General features: G+C 40.0%; 1 protein-coding gene across 2 annotated transcripts in view; it reads right to left on the bottom strand.

Annotated features, from left to right (window-relative positions):
* Positions 1 to 15,554, bottom strand: part of LOC128658154 (uncharacterized) — a 258,955-nt gene that overhangs the window by 32,755 nt on the left and 210,646 nt on the right. The gene's annotated exons all lie outside the window — the stretch shown is intronic.

Raw genomic sequence — 15,554 nt, 5'->3', positions numbered from 1 at the left:
CAAAAAATAAAAAAAGCTAAGTTACAAAAAATAAAAAAATAAGTTACAAAAAATAAAAAAAAATCTGATTGGCTGATGGAATCAGCCAATCAGATTGAGCTCGCATTCTATTGGCTGATCGGAACAGCCAATAGAATGCGAGCTCAATCTGATTGGCTGATTCCATGAGCCAATCAGATTTTTCCTATCTTAATTCCGATTGGCTGATAGAATCCTATCAGCCAATCGGAATTGAGGGGACGCCATCTTGGATGACGTCCCTTAAAGGAGCCTTCATTCGTCGTAGTCCGTCGGTGAAGAAGGAGGTTCCGCGTCGGCGGGAGGAAGATTCAAGACCCGGCTTGGAAGATGACATCGCCCGGATAGAAGACCTCTTCAGCGCCTCTTGGAAGATGACATCGCCCGGATCGAAGACTTCTTCAGCGCCGCCTGGATGATGACTTCATCGGATGGAAGATTTCTTCAGCGCCGCTTGGAGGATTAACTTCTTCCGCTCCAGATGTCCACTTCGGTTCCATCGCTGCTCGGCTGAGTGAAGACGACTCAAGGTAGGATGATCTTCAGGGGATTAGTGTTAGGTTTTTGTAAGGGGGGTTTGGGTTAGATTAGGGGTATGTGGGTGGTGGGTTTTAATGTTGGGGGGGTTGTATTTTTCTTTTACAGGCAAAAGAGCTGAACTTTTTGGGGCATGCCCCCACAAATGGCCCTTTTAAGGGCTGGTAAGGTAAAAGAGCTTTGAACTTTATTTAATTTAGAATAGGGTAGGGCATTTTTTTATTTTGGGGGGGTTTGTTATTTTATTAGGGGGCTTAGATTAGGTGTAAGTAGCTTAAAATTGTTGTAATATTTTTAAAATGTTTGTAACTTATTTTTTTATTTTTTGTAACTTAGCTTTTTTATTTTTTGTACTTTAGTTAGTTTATGTAATTGTATTTAATTGTAGTTACTTGTAGGTAGTTTATTTAATTAATTTAATGATAGTGTAGTATTAGGTTTAATTGTAACTTAGGTTAGGATTTATTTTACAGGTAATTTTGTATTTCTTTTAGCTAGGTAGTTATTAAATAGTTAATAACTATTTAATAACTACCTAGCTAAAAGAAATACAAAATTACCTGTAAAATAAATCCTAACCTAAGTTACAATTAAACCTAATACTACACTATCATTAAATTAATTAAATAAACTACCTACAAATAACTACAATTAAATACAATTACATAAACTAACTAAAGTACAAAAAATAAAAAAAGCTAAGTTACAAAAAATAAAAAAATAAGTTACAAAAAATAAAAAAAAATCTGATTGGCTGATGGAATCAGCCAATCAGATTGAGCTCGCATTCTATTGGCTGATCGGAACAGCCAATAGAATGCAAGCTCAATCTGATTGGCTGATTCCATGAGCCAATCAGATTTTTCCTATCTTAATTCCGATTGGCTGATAGAATCCTATCAGCCAATCGGAATTGAGGGGACGCCATCTTGGATGACGTCCCTTAAAGGAGCCTTCATTCGTCGTAGTCCGTCGGTGAAGAAGGAGGTTCCGCGTCGGCGGGAGGAAGATTCAAGACCCGGCTTGGAAGATGACATCGCCCGGATAGAAGACCTCTTCAGCGCCTCTTGGAAGATGACATCGCCCGGATCGAAGACTTCTTCAGCGCCGCCTGGATGATGACTTCATCGGATGGAAGATTTCTTCAGCGCCGCTTGGAGGATTAACTTCTTCCGCTCCAGATGTCCACTTCGGTTCCATCGCTGCTCGGCTGAGTGAAGACGACTCAAGGTAGGATGATCTTCAGGGGATTAGTGTTAGGTTTTTGTACGGGGGGTTTGGGTTAGATTAGGGGTATGTGGGTGGTGGGTTTTAATGTTGGGGGGGTTGTATTTTTCTTTTACAGGCAAAAGAGCTGAACTTTTTGGGGCATGCCCCCACAAATGGCCCTTTTAAGGGCTGGTAAGGTAAAAGAGCTTTGAACTTTATTTAATTTAGAATAGGGTAGGGCATTTTTTTATTTTGGGGGGGTTTGTTATTTTATTAGGGGGCTTAGATTAGGTGTAAGTAGCTTAAAATTGTTGTAATATTTTTAAAATGTTTGTAACTTATTTTTTTATTTTTTGTAACTTAGCTTTTTTATTTTTTGTACTTTAGTTAGTTTATGTAATTGTATTTAATTGTAGTTACTTGTAGGTAGTTTATTTAATTAATTTAATGATAGTGTAGTATTAGGTTTAATTGTAACTTAGGTTAGGATTTATTTTACAGGTAATTTTGTATTTCTTTTAGCTAGGTAGTTATTAAATAGTTAATAACTATTTAATAACTATTCTAACTAGCTAAAATAAATACAAAGTTACCTGTAAAATAAAAATAAATCCTAAGATAGCTACAATATAATTATTATTTATATTGTAGCTATATTAGGGTTTATTTTACAGGTAAGTATTTAGTTTTAAATAGGAATAATTTATTAAAGTATAGTGTAGTGTTAGGTGTAATTACTTAGGTTAGGATTTATTTTACAGGTAAATTTCAGTTTATTTTAGCTAGGTAAGCTATTAAATAGTTAATAACTATTTAATAGCTATTGTACCTAGTTAAAATAAATTGAAAGTTGCCTGTAAAATAAAAATAAATCCTAAGATAGCTAGAATATAATTATTATTTATATTGTAGCTATATTAGGGTTTATTTTAAAGGTAAGTATTTAGTTTTAAATAGGATTAATTTAGTTTATAATAGAAATATTATTTAGATTTATTTAATTAATATTTAAGTTAGGGGGGCGTTAGGGTTATGGTTAGACTTAGGTTTAGGGGTTAATAATTTTATTACAGTGGCGGCGGTGTAGTGGGGGGCAGGATAGGGGTTAATAAATTTATTATAGGTGACGACGGTGTATAGGTAATAGGTTTAATATAGGTTGCGGCGGGTTCAGGGAGCGGCGGTTTAGGGGTTAAACTATTTATTTAGTTGCGGCGAGGTGCGGGATCAGCAGGATAGGGGTTAATAACTTTATTATAGAGGGCGACGGTGTAGGGGGGGCAGGATAGGGGTTACTTGGTATAATGTAGGTGGCAGCGGTGTCCGGGAGCGGCGGTTTAGGGGTTAATACATTTATCAGAGTTGCGGCCGGGTCTAGGAGCCGGCGGTTTAGGGGTTAGTAACTTTATTGAGTTGCGGGAGGCTCCGGGGGCGCCGGTATAGGGATAGAACAGTGTAGTTTAGTGTGAGTGCTTAGTGACAGGCTAGCAATAAAGCTGGGAAAAAGCCGAAGAGCAGCGAGATCGGATGAGTGATAATTCTCACAGTCCGCTGCTCATCGCCCCGCGGCTTTTTGACAGCTTTATTTGATAACTTAGGCGAACGTATTCAAGGTCCGCGGCGGCGAAGGTAGGCGAGCTTAGGCGGGCGTATTGGGCCGGCGAAGGCAGAAAAGTAGACGGCTTGATAACTACCCCCCATAGCATGGTTATTGAATACAGTGAGATCTGCAAGATCTTTAGACCCAGCATGGTTAGCAAATACAGTGAGATCTGCAAGACCTGTAGACATAGCATGGTTAGCAAATACAGTGAGATCTTCAAGACCTTTAGACCTAGCATGGTTAGTAAATACAGTGAGATTTGCAAGACCTTTAGACCTAGCATGGTTAGCGAATACAGTTAGTGTGCTAGACTGTAAACATAGCATGGTTAGTGAATGCAATGAGATCTGCAAGACCTGTAGACATAGCATGGTTAGCAAATACAGTGAGATCTGCAAGACCTGCAGACATAGCATGGTTAGCAAATACAGTGAGATCTGCAAGACCTACAGACCTAGCATGGTTAGCAAATACAGTAAGATCTGCAAGACCTGTAGACATAGCATGGTTAGCGAATGCAATGAGATCTGCAAAACCTATAGACATAGCAGGGTTAGCAAATACAGTGAGATCTGTAAGACCTGTAGACATAGCATGGTTTGCAAATACAGTTAGATCTGCAAAACATGTAGACATAGCATGGCTAGCGAATGCAGTGAGGTCTGCAAGACCTGTAGACATAGCATGGTTAGCAAATACAGTGAGATCTGCAAGACCTGTAGACATAGCATGGTTAGCGAATACAGTGAGATCTTCAAGACCTGTAGACAAAGCATGGTTAGCGAATACAGTGAGATCTGCAAGACCTGTAGACATAGCATGGTTAGCAAATATAATGAGATTTGCAAGACCTGTAGACATAGCATGGTTAGCAAATTACAGTGAGATCTGCAAGATCTATAGACATAGCATGGTTAGCGAATACAGTAAGATCTGCAAGACTGTAGACATAGCATGGTTAGCGAATGCAATGAGATCTGCAAGACCTGTAGACATAGCATTGTTACCAAATACAGTGAGATCTGCAAGACCTGTAAACATAGCATGGTTAGCGAATAAAGTGAGATCTGCAAGAAACTTTTAGACATAGCATGGTTAGCAAATACAATGAGATCTGCAAGACCTGTAGACATAGCATGGTTAGCGAATGCAGTGAGATCTGCAAGACCTGTAGACATAGCATGGTTAGCAAATACAGTGAGATCTGCAAGACCTGTAGACATAGCATGGTTAGCAAATACAGTGAGATCTGCAAGACCTGGAGTGTAGACATAGCATTGTTGGCAAATACAGTGAGATTTGCAAGACCTTTAGACCTAGCATGGTTAGTAAATACAGTGAGATTTGCAAGACCTTTAGATCTAGCATGGTTAGCGAATACAGTTAGTGTGCAAGACTGTAGACAAGGCATGGTTAGTGAATACAGTGAGATCTGCAAGACCAGTAGACATAGCATGGTTAGCAAATACAGTGAGATTTGCAAGACCTTTAGACCTAGCATGGTTAGCAAATACAGTGAGATTTGCAAGACATTTTGACCTAGAATAGTTAGCGAATTCAATGAGATCTTCAAGACTGTAGACATAGCATGGTTAGTGAATGCAACGAGATCTGCAAGAAATGTAGACATAGCATGGTTAGCGAATACAGTGAGATCTGCAAGACCTGTAGACATAGCATGGTTAGCGAATACAGTGAGATCTGCAAGGCCCTTTTAGACATAGCATGGTTAGCAAATCCAGTGAGATCTGCAAGACCTGTAGACATAGCATGGTTAGCGAATGCAGTGAGATCTGCAAGACTGTAGACATAGCATGGTTAGCGAATACAGTGAGATCTTCAAGACTGTAGACATAGCATGGTTAGCGAATACTGTGAGATCTGCAAGACCTGTAGCCATAGCATGGTTAGCAAATACAGTGAGATCTGCAAGACCTTTAGACATAGCATGGTTAGCAAAAACAGTGAAATTTGCAAGACCTTTAGACCTAGCATGGTTAGCAAATACAGTAAGATTTGCAAGACCTTTAGACCTAGCATGGTTAGCAAATACAGTTAGTGTGCAAGACTGTAGACATAGCATGGTTAGCGAATACAGTGAGATCTGCAAGATCTTTAGACCCAGCATTGTTAGCAAATACAGTGAGATCTGCAAGACCTGTGGACATAGCATGGTTAGCAAATACAGTGAGATCTTCAAGACCTTTAGACCTAGCATGGTTAGCAAATACAGTGAGATTTGCAAGACCTTTAGACCTAGCATGGTTAGCGAATACAGTTAGTGTGCTAGACTGTAGACATAGCATGGTTAATGAATGCAATGAGATCTGCAAGACCTGTAGACATAGAATGATTAGCAAATACAATGAGATCTGCAAGACCTATAGACCTAGCATTGTTAGCAAATACAGTAATATCTGCAAGACCTGTAGACATAGCATGGTTAGCGAATACAGTGAGATCTGCAAGACCTATAGACCTAGCATTGTTAGCAAATACAGTAATATCTGCAAGACATGTAGACATAGCATGGTTAGCAAATACAGTGAGATCTGCAAAACCTACAGACCTAGCATGGTTAGCAAATACAGTAAGATCTGCAAGACCTGTAGACATAGCATGGTTAGCGAATGCAATGAGATCTGCAAAACCTATAGACATAGCATGGTTAGCAAATACAGTGAGATCTGTAAGACCTGTAGACATAGCATGGTTTGCAAATACAGTGAGATCTGCAAAACATGTAGACAGAGCATGGCTAGCGAATGCAGTGAGGTCTGCAAGACCTGTAGACATAGCATGGTCAGCAAATACAGTGAGATCTGCAAGACCTGTAGACATAGCATGGTTAGCGAATACAGTGAGATCTTCAAGACCTGTAGACAAAGCATGGTTAGCAAATACAGTGAGATCTGCAAGACCTGTAGACATAGCATGGTTAGCAAATATAATGAGATTTGCAAGGCCTGTAGACATAGCATGGTTAGCAAATTACAGTGAGATCTGCAAGATCTATAGACATAGCATGGTTAGCGAATACAGTAAGATCTTCAAGACTGTAGACATAGCATGGTTAGCAAATGCAATGAGATCTTCAAGACCTGTAGACATAGCATTGTTACCAAATACAGTGAGATCTGCAAGACCTGTAAACATAGCATGGTTAGCGAATAAAGTGAGATCTGCAAGAAACTTTTAGACATAGCATGGTTAGCAAATACAATGAGATCTGCATGACCTGTAGACATAGCATGGTTAGCGAATGCAGTGAGATCTGCAAGACCTGTAGACATAGCATGGTTAGCAAATACAGTGAGATCTGCAAGACCTGTAGACATAGCATGGTTAGCAAATACAGTGAGATCTGCAAGACCTGGAGTGTAGACATAGCATTGTTGGCAAATACAGTGAGATTTGCAAGACCTTTAGACCTAGCATGGTTAGTAAATACAGTGAGATTTGCAAGACCTTTAGACCTAGCATGGTTAGCGAATACAGTTAGTGTGCAAGACTGTAGACAAGGCATGGTTAGTAAATACAGTGAGATCTGCAAGACCAGTAGACATAGCATGGTTAGCAAATACAGTGAGATCTGCAAGACCTTTAGACCTAGCATGGTTAGCAAATACAGTGAGATTTGCAAGAAATTTTGACCTAGACTAGTTAGCGAATTCAATGAGATCTGCAAGACTGTAGACATAGCATGGTTAGTAAATGCAACGAGATCTGCAAGAAATGTAGACATAGCATGGTTAGCGAATACAGTGAGATCTGCAAGACCTGTAGACATAGCATGGTTAGCGAATACAGTGAGATCTGCAAGGCCCTTTTAGACATAGCATGGTTAGCAAATACAGTGAGATCTGCAAGACCTGTAGACATAGCATAGTTAGCGAATGCAGTGAGATCTGCAAGACCTTTAGACATAGCATGGTTAGCAAATACAGTGAGATCTGCAAGACCTGTATACATAGCATGGTTAGCAAATACAGTGAGATCTGTTCGACCTGTAGACATAGCATGTTTAAAAAATACAGTGAGGTCTGCAAGACCTGTAAACATAGCATAGTTAGCAAATACAGTGAGATCTGCAAGACCTGTAGACATAGCATGGTAAGCAAATACAGTGAGGTCTGCAAGACCTGTAGACATAGCATGGTTAGCAAATACAGTGAGATCTTCAAGACCTTTAGACCTAGCATGGTTAGCAAATACAGTGAGATTTGCAAGACCTTTAGACCTAGCATGGTTAGCGAATACAGTTAGTGTGCTAGACTGTAAACATAGCATGGTTAGTGAATGCAATGAAATCTGCAAGACCTGTAGACATAGCATGGTTAGCAAATACAGTGAGATCTGCAAGACCTGTAGACATAGCATGGTTAGCAAATACAGTGAGATCTGCAAGACCTACAGACCTAGCATGGTTAGCAAATACAGTAAGATCTGCAAGACCTGTAGACATAGCATGGTTAGCGAATGCAATGAGATCTGCAAAACCTATAGACATAGCATGGTTAGCAAATACAGTGAGATCTGTAAGACCTGTAGACATAGCATGGTTTGCAAATACAGTGAGATCTGCAAAACATGTAGACATAGCATGGCTAGCAAATGCAGTGAGGTCTGCAAGACCTGTAGACATAGCATGGTTAGCGAATACAGTGAGATCTTCAAGACCTGTAGACAAAGCATGGTTAGCGAATACAGTGAGATCTGCAAGACCTGTAGACATAGCATGGTTAGCAAATATAATGAGATTTGCAAGACCTGTAGACATAGCATGGTTAGAAAATTACAGTGAGATCTGCAAGATCTATAGACATAGCATGGTTAGCGAATACAGTAAGATCTGCAAGACTGTAGACATAGCAGGGTTAGCGAATGCAATGAGATCTGCAAGACCTGTAGACATAGCATTGTTACCAAATACAGTGAGATCTGCAAGACCTGTAAACATAGCATGGTTAGCAAATAAAGTGAGATCTGCAAGAAACTTTTAGACATAGCATGGTTAGCAAATACAATGAGATCTGCAAGACCTGTAGACATAGCATGGTTAGCGAATGCAGTGAGATCTGCAAGACCTGTAGACATAGCATGGTTAGCAAATACAGTGAGATCTGCAAGACCTGTAGACATAGCATGGTTAGCAAATACAGTGAGATCTGCAAGACCTGGAGTGTAGACATAGCATTGTTGGCAAATACAGTGAGATTTGCAAGACCTTTAGACCTAGCATGGTTAGTAAATGCAGTGAGATTTGCAAGACCTTTAGACCTAGCATGGTTAGCGAATACAGTTAGTGTGCAAGACTGTAGACAAGGCATGGTTAGAGAATACAGTGAGATCTGCAAGACCAGTAGACATAGCATGGTTAGCAAATACAGTGAGATCTGCAAGACCAGTAGACCTAGCATGGTTAGCAAATACAGTGAGATTTGCAAGACATTTTGACCTAGAATAGTTAGCGAATTCAATAAGATCTGCAAGACTGTAGACATAGCATGGTTAGTGAATGCAATGAGATCTGCAAGACCTGTAGACATAGCATTGTTACCAAATACAGTGAGATCTGCAAGACCTGTAAACATAGCATGGTTAGCAAATAAAGTGAGATCTGCAAGAAACTTTTAGACATAGCATGGTTAGCAAATACAATGAGATCTGCAAGACCTGTAGACATAGCATGGTTAGCGAATGCAGTGAGATCTGCAAGACCTGTAGACATAGCATGGTTAGCAAATACAGTGAGATCTGCAAGACCTGTAGACATAGCATGGTTAGCAAATACAGTGAGATCTGCAAGACCTGGAGTGTAGACATAGCATTGTTGGCAAATACAGTGAGATTTGCAAGACCTTTAGACCTAGCATGGTTAGTAAATGCAGTGAGATTTGCAAGACCTTTAGACCTAGCATGGTTAGCGAATACAGTTAGTGTGCAAGACTGTAGACAAGGCATGGTTAGAGAATACAGTGAGATCTGCAAGACCAGTAGACATAGCATGGTTAGCAAATACAGTGAGATCTGCAAGACCTGTAGACATAGCATGGTTAGCAAATACAGTGAGATCTGCAAGACCTGGAGTGTAGACATAGCATTGTTGGCAAATACAGTGAGATTTGCAAGACCTTTAGACCTAGCATGGTTAGTAAATGCAGTGAGATTTGCAAGACCTTTAGACCTAGCATGGTTAGCGAATACAGTTAGTGTGCAAGACTGTAGACAAGGCATGGTTAGAGAATACAGTGAGATCTGCAAGACCAGTAGACATAGCATGGTTAGCAAATACAGTGAGATCTGCAAGACCTGTAGACATAGCATGGTTAGCGAATACAGTGAGATCTTCAAGACCTGTAGACAAAGCATGGTTAGCGAATACAGTGAGATCTGCAAGACCTGTAGACATAGCATGGTTAGCAAATATAATGAGATTTGCAAGACCTGTAGACATAGCATGGTTAGAAAATTACAGTGAGATCTGCAAGATCTATAGACATAGCATGGTTAGCGAATACAGTAAGATCTGCAAGACTGTAGACATAGCAGGGTTAGCGAATGCAATGAGATCTGCAAGACCTGTAGACATAGCATTGTTACCAAATACAGTGAGATCTGCAAGACCTGTAAACATAGCATGGTTAGCAAATAAAGTGAGATCTGCAAGAAACTTTTAGACATAGCATGGTTAGCAAATACAATGAGATCTGCAAGACCTGTAGACATAGCATGGTTAGCGAATGCAGTGAGATCTGCAAGACCTGTAGACATAGCATGGTTAGCAAATACAGTGAGATCTGCAAGACCTGTAGACATAGCATGGTTAGCAAATACAGTGAGATCTGCAAGACCTGGAGTGTAGACATAGCATTGTTGGCAAATACAGTGAGATTTGCAAGACCTTTAGACCTAGCATGGTTAGTAAATGCAGTGAGATTTGCAAGACCTTTAGACCTAGCATGGTTAGCGAATACAGTTAGTGTGCAAGACTGTAGACAAGGCATGGTTAGAGAATACAGTGAGATCTGCAAGACCAGTAGACATAGCATGGTTAGCAAATACAGTGAGATCTGCAAGACCAGTAGACCTAGCATGGTTAGCAAATACAGTGAGATTTGCAAGACATTTTGACCTAGAATAGTTAGCGAATTCAATAAGATCTGCAAGACTGTAGACATAGCATGGTTAGTGAATGCAATGAGATCTGCAAGACCTGTAGACATAGCATTGTTACCAAATACAGTGAGATCTGCAAGACCTGTAAACATAGCATGGTTAGCAAATAAAGTGAGATCTGCAAGAAACTTTTAGACATAGCATGGTTAGCAAATACAATGAGATCTGCAAGACCTGTAGACATAGCATGGTTAGCGAATGCAGTGAGATCTGCAAGACCTGTAGACATAGCATGGTTAGCAAATACAGTGAGATCTGCAAGACCTGTAGACATAGCATGGTTAGCAAATACAGTGAGATCTGCAAGACCTGGAGTGTAGACATAGCATTGTTGGCAAATACAGTGAGATTTGCAAGACCTTTAGACCTAGCATGGTTAGTAAATGCAGTGAGATTTGCAAGACCTTTAGACCTAGCATGGTTAGCGAATACAGTTAGTGTGCAAGACTGTAGACAAGGCATGGTTAGAGAATACAGTGAGATCTGCAAGACCAGTAGACATAGCATGGTTAGCAAATACAGTGAGATCTGCAAGACCTGTAGACATAGCATGGTTAGCAAATACAGTGAGATCTGCAAGACCTGGAGTGTAGACATAGGATTGTTGGCAAATACAGTGAGATTTGCAAGACCTTTAGACCTAGCATGGTTAGTAAATGCAGTGAGATTTGCAAGACCTTTAGACCTAGCATGGTTAGCGAATACAGTTAGTGTGCAAGACTGTAGACAAGGCATGGTTAGAGAATACAGTGAGATCTGCAAGACCAGTAGACATAGCATGGTTAGCAAATACAGTGAGATCTGCAAGACCAGTAGACCTAGCATGGTTAGCAAATACAGTGAGATTTGCAAGACATTTTGACCTAGAATAGTTAGCGAATTCAATAAGATCTGCAAGACTGTAGACATAGCATGGTTAGTGAATGCAATGAGATCTGCAAGACCTGTAGACATAGCATTGTTACCAAATACAGTGAGATCTGCAAGACCTGTAAACATAGCATGGTTAGCAAATAAAGTGAGATCTGCAAGAAACTTTTAGACATAGCATGGTTAGCAAATACAATGAGATCTGCAAGACCTGTAGACATAGCATGGTTAGCGAATGCAGTGAGATCTGCAAGACCTGTAGACATAGCATGGTTAGCAAATACAGTGAGATCTGCAAGACCTGTAGACATAGCATGGTTAGCAAATACAGTGAGATCTGCAAGACCTGGAGTGTAGACATAGCATTGTTGGCAAATACAGTGAGATTTGCAAGACCTTTAGACCTAGCATGGTTAGTAAATGCAGTGAGATTTGCAAGACCTTTAGACCTAGCATGGTTAGCGAATACAGTTAGTGTGCAAGACTGTAGACAAGGCATGGTTAGAGAATACAGTGAGATCTGCAAGACCAGTAGACATAGCATGGTTAGCAAATACAGTGAGATCTGCAAGACCAGTAGACCTAGCATGGTTAGCAAATACAGTGAGATTTGCAAGACATTTTGACCTAGAATAGTTAGCGAATTCAATAAGATCTGCAAGACTGTAGACATAGCATGGTTAGTGAATGCAACGAGATCTGCAAGAAATGTAGACATAGCATGGTTAGCGAATACAGTGAGATCTGCAAGACCTGTAGACATAGCATGGTTAGCGAATACAGTGAGATCTGCAAGGCCCTTTTAGACATAGCATGGTTAGCAAATACATTGAGATCTGCAAGACCTGTAGACATAGCATGGTTAGAGAATGCAGTGAGATCTGCAAGACTGTAGAAATAGCATGGTTAGCGAATACAGTGAGATCTTCAAGACTGTAGACATAGCATGGTTAGCGAATACTGTGAGATCTGCAAGACCTGTAGCCATAGCATGGTTAGCAAATACAGTGAGATCTGCAAGACCTTTAGACATAGCATGGTTAGCAAAAACAGTGAAATTTGCAAGACCTTTAGACCTAGTATGGTTAGCAAATACAGTAAGATTTGCAAGACCTTTAGACCTAGCATTGTTAGTAAATACAGTGAGATCTGCAAGACCTGTGGACATAGCATGGTTAGCAAATACAGTGAGATCGTCAAGACCTTTAGACCTAGCATGGTTAGCAAATACAGTGAGATTTGCAAGACCTTTAGACCAAGCATGGTTAGCGAATACAGTTAGTGTGCTAGACTGTAGACATTGCATGGTTAGTGAATGCAATGAGATCTGCAAGACCTGTAGACATAGAATGATTAGCAAATACAATGAGATCTGCAAGACCTATAGACATAGCATGGTTAGCAAATACAGTGAGATCTGCAAGACATGTAGACATAGCATGGTTAGCAAATACAGTGAGATCTGCAAGACCTTTAGACATAGCATAGTTAGCAAATACAGTGAGATCTGCAAGACCTGTATACATAGCATGGTTAGCAAATACAGTGAGATCTGTTCGACTTGTAGACATAGCATGTTTAAAAAATACAGTGAGGTCTGCAAGACCTGTAAACATAGCATAGTTAGCAAATACAGTGAGATCTGCAAGACCTGTAGACATAGCATGGTAAGCAAATACAGTGAGATCTGCAAGACCTGTAGACATAGCACACGTAGCAAATACAGTGAGATCTGCAAGACCTGTAGACATAGCATGGTTAGCAAATACACAGCTAGATTATGAGTTATTCACGCTATAGGGAATTTAACAAACTCAACAAAAGTTGCGTTATTTAACCCCCTATAGCGCAGCCATTACAAAATTTCAAACAGCTGGCTTGTGCTGTTTTGCCGTACTCGTGTATGCTTCCCCCATAGACATCAATGGGGAGAGTGGCAAAAAAAAAGCCTAACACCTGCGATCGCAGAATGAAAAGCTCCGTAACGCAGCCCCATTGATGTCTATGGGTAAAAAAAAGTTATGTTTAAACCTAACTCCCAAAACATAAACCCCAAGTCTAAACTCCCCTAATCTGCTGCCCCCAACATCGTTGCCATCTGCATTATGTTATTAACCCCTAATCTTCCGCTCCCAAAATCGCCGCCACCTAAATAAAGTTATTAACCCCTAATCTGCCGCCCCCAACATTGCCGCCACTATACTAAAGTTATTAACCCCTATTCCCCTGCACCCCATCATCGCCCACACTATAATAAATCTATTAAACCCTATTCCGCCACTCCCCGACATCGCCGCCACTAAATACAGTGAGATCTGCAAGACCTGTAGACATAGCATGGTTAGCGAATACAGTAAGATCTCCAAGACCTGTAGATCTAGCTTAGTTAACAAATACAGTGAGATCTGTAATAGTGCAGCCTACTCACCAAGGCTGCAAGAGTAATTTTACCTTAGAGAATTAAAGGTCGTTTTGAATTTTGTACTTTTTTGTACGGTTTTAACTTTTTAATTTGGAGCTACAGTGCACAAAATTTGGTTTTTATTGTGTTTATGCTCAGCTATAGACTAGTACCATTTCGATCATGGGGCTGATTTGAATTATTTGTTTAAACTCTGTACAAGGTTAAACACATAGAACATTATATTATTGCACTGTTGGTTGCAGATACCACAGAGCATTTGACTATTGGCCTGTAATGTCCCTTAAAAATAAGCATTTGTGGTATTATATTTATAGTTAGTTTTCTGATCCTTTAAACATATAACCATTAAAAATAAATCTATTTACAATCTAGGCCACTAAGGTTTGACATTACAGTGGCAGTTAAGGAAGCCGCAGAAATACACTCCTTCCTTTGCCTTGCAGCACATTATTCACAGCTTTGTTTACAACTTATTGTGTTCCAAGGAGAGGCTGACTCTGGACAGTGTAAGTAGTTCAGTTTTTCTATGGGATAAAACATTATTTATGATCTTTTAGCCATATGGAAAAGAGGATGATTCTCTGGTTAGGTGACTTCATCTCACAGTGTTTCTATTCATGCTTTCAATCAAAGTGACATTTGTGCCTTGCAGGGAAGGAGTTCCTTAAGGTGGGATCATTTTCTATTGTTCCCCTGAGATTCTAAACCTAGCCTGGAGCAATAAACTACTTGCCAAAGCTAATCTGTAGCCTGTTGTAACATTTTCTTGTAAAACCTGTCTTAGAGGACAGCTATGAGAGATGTGTACCATTCCGATCCCAGCTGTAAAATAAATTATTATTATTAATAATAATAATGATTTCTTTAAAAACCAAAATATATTCTTACCTAATATTTTTTTCTTTCTTGGTAGTGAGAGTCCATGAGAATCTTACTCTTGGGAATTACATCACCTAGTCACCAGGAGGAGACACCCCAAACCAGAACTCTTAAATATCCTCCTACTTCTACTTCCCTCCAAGTAGTCTTATAGCCAAGGATAGGGAAAAAGTAAGCGAAATAGAGGGGTAAAGAGGTACAAAACTAGTAATGCTACCACCAGAAATAAACGGGCGGGGTCGTGGACTCTCACTACCAAGGAAGAAAATAATCTTACTCTTGGGAACCACTACCCAAGCTGTGGAGTTCACGAAAATTTGGGTGGGACAAAAGGTAATGCAGGCACCACCGCTTGTAGTACCTTCCTGTCAAATGCTGCCTCTGCCAAGGTAAAAACATCAAACTGATAAAACTTAGTGAAGGTATGCAGGAAAGACCAGGTAACAGCCTTACAGATCTGTTCCATGGAAGCATCATTTTTGAAGGCACAGGAAGTTAATATTGAACAAGTGGAATGGGCAGTAACACGGGCAGGCAGCTGCTGACCCGCTTCCAAGTAAGCTCTACGAATGAGACTCCTTAACCAAAAAGACAAGGATACTGCAGTAACCTTGTGGTCCTTATGTTTACCAGAGAAAAGAGCAAACTGGTAGGCTGATGAAACTCCTTTGTCGCATGAAGATAGACCTTTAATGCGCTAACAACATCTAAATTGTGCAATAGCCTCTCCTTAGAGGAACTAGGGTTAGGACATAAAGAAGTTACAACAATCTCCTGATTAATATTGTCTGCTGACACCACTTTTGAAAGAAAACCTTATTTAGTTCTCAACAC

This window comes from Bombina bombina, chromosome 4 (assembly GCF_027579735.1).
Source record: "Bombina bombina isolate aBomBom1 chromosome 4, aBomBom1.pri, whole genome shotgun sequence".
Lineage (NCBI taxonomy): Eukaryota > Metazoa > Chordata > Amphibia > Anura > Bombinatoridae > Bombina > Bombina bombina.
The sequence above is the reverse complement of the archived record's forward strand: the minus strand, read 5'-3'. Positions and strand labels throughout refer to the sequence as shown.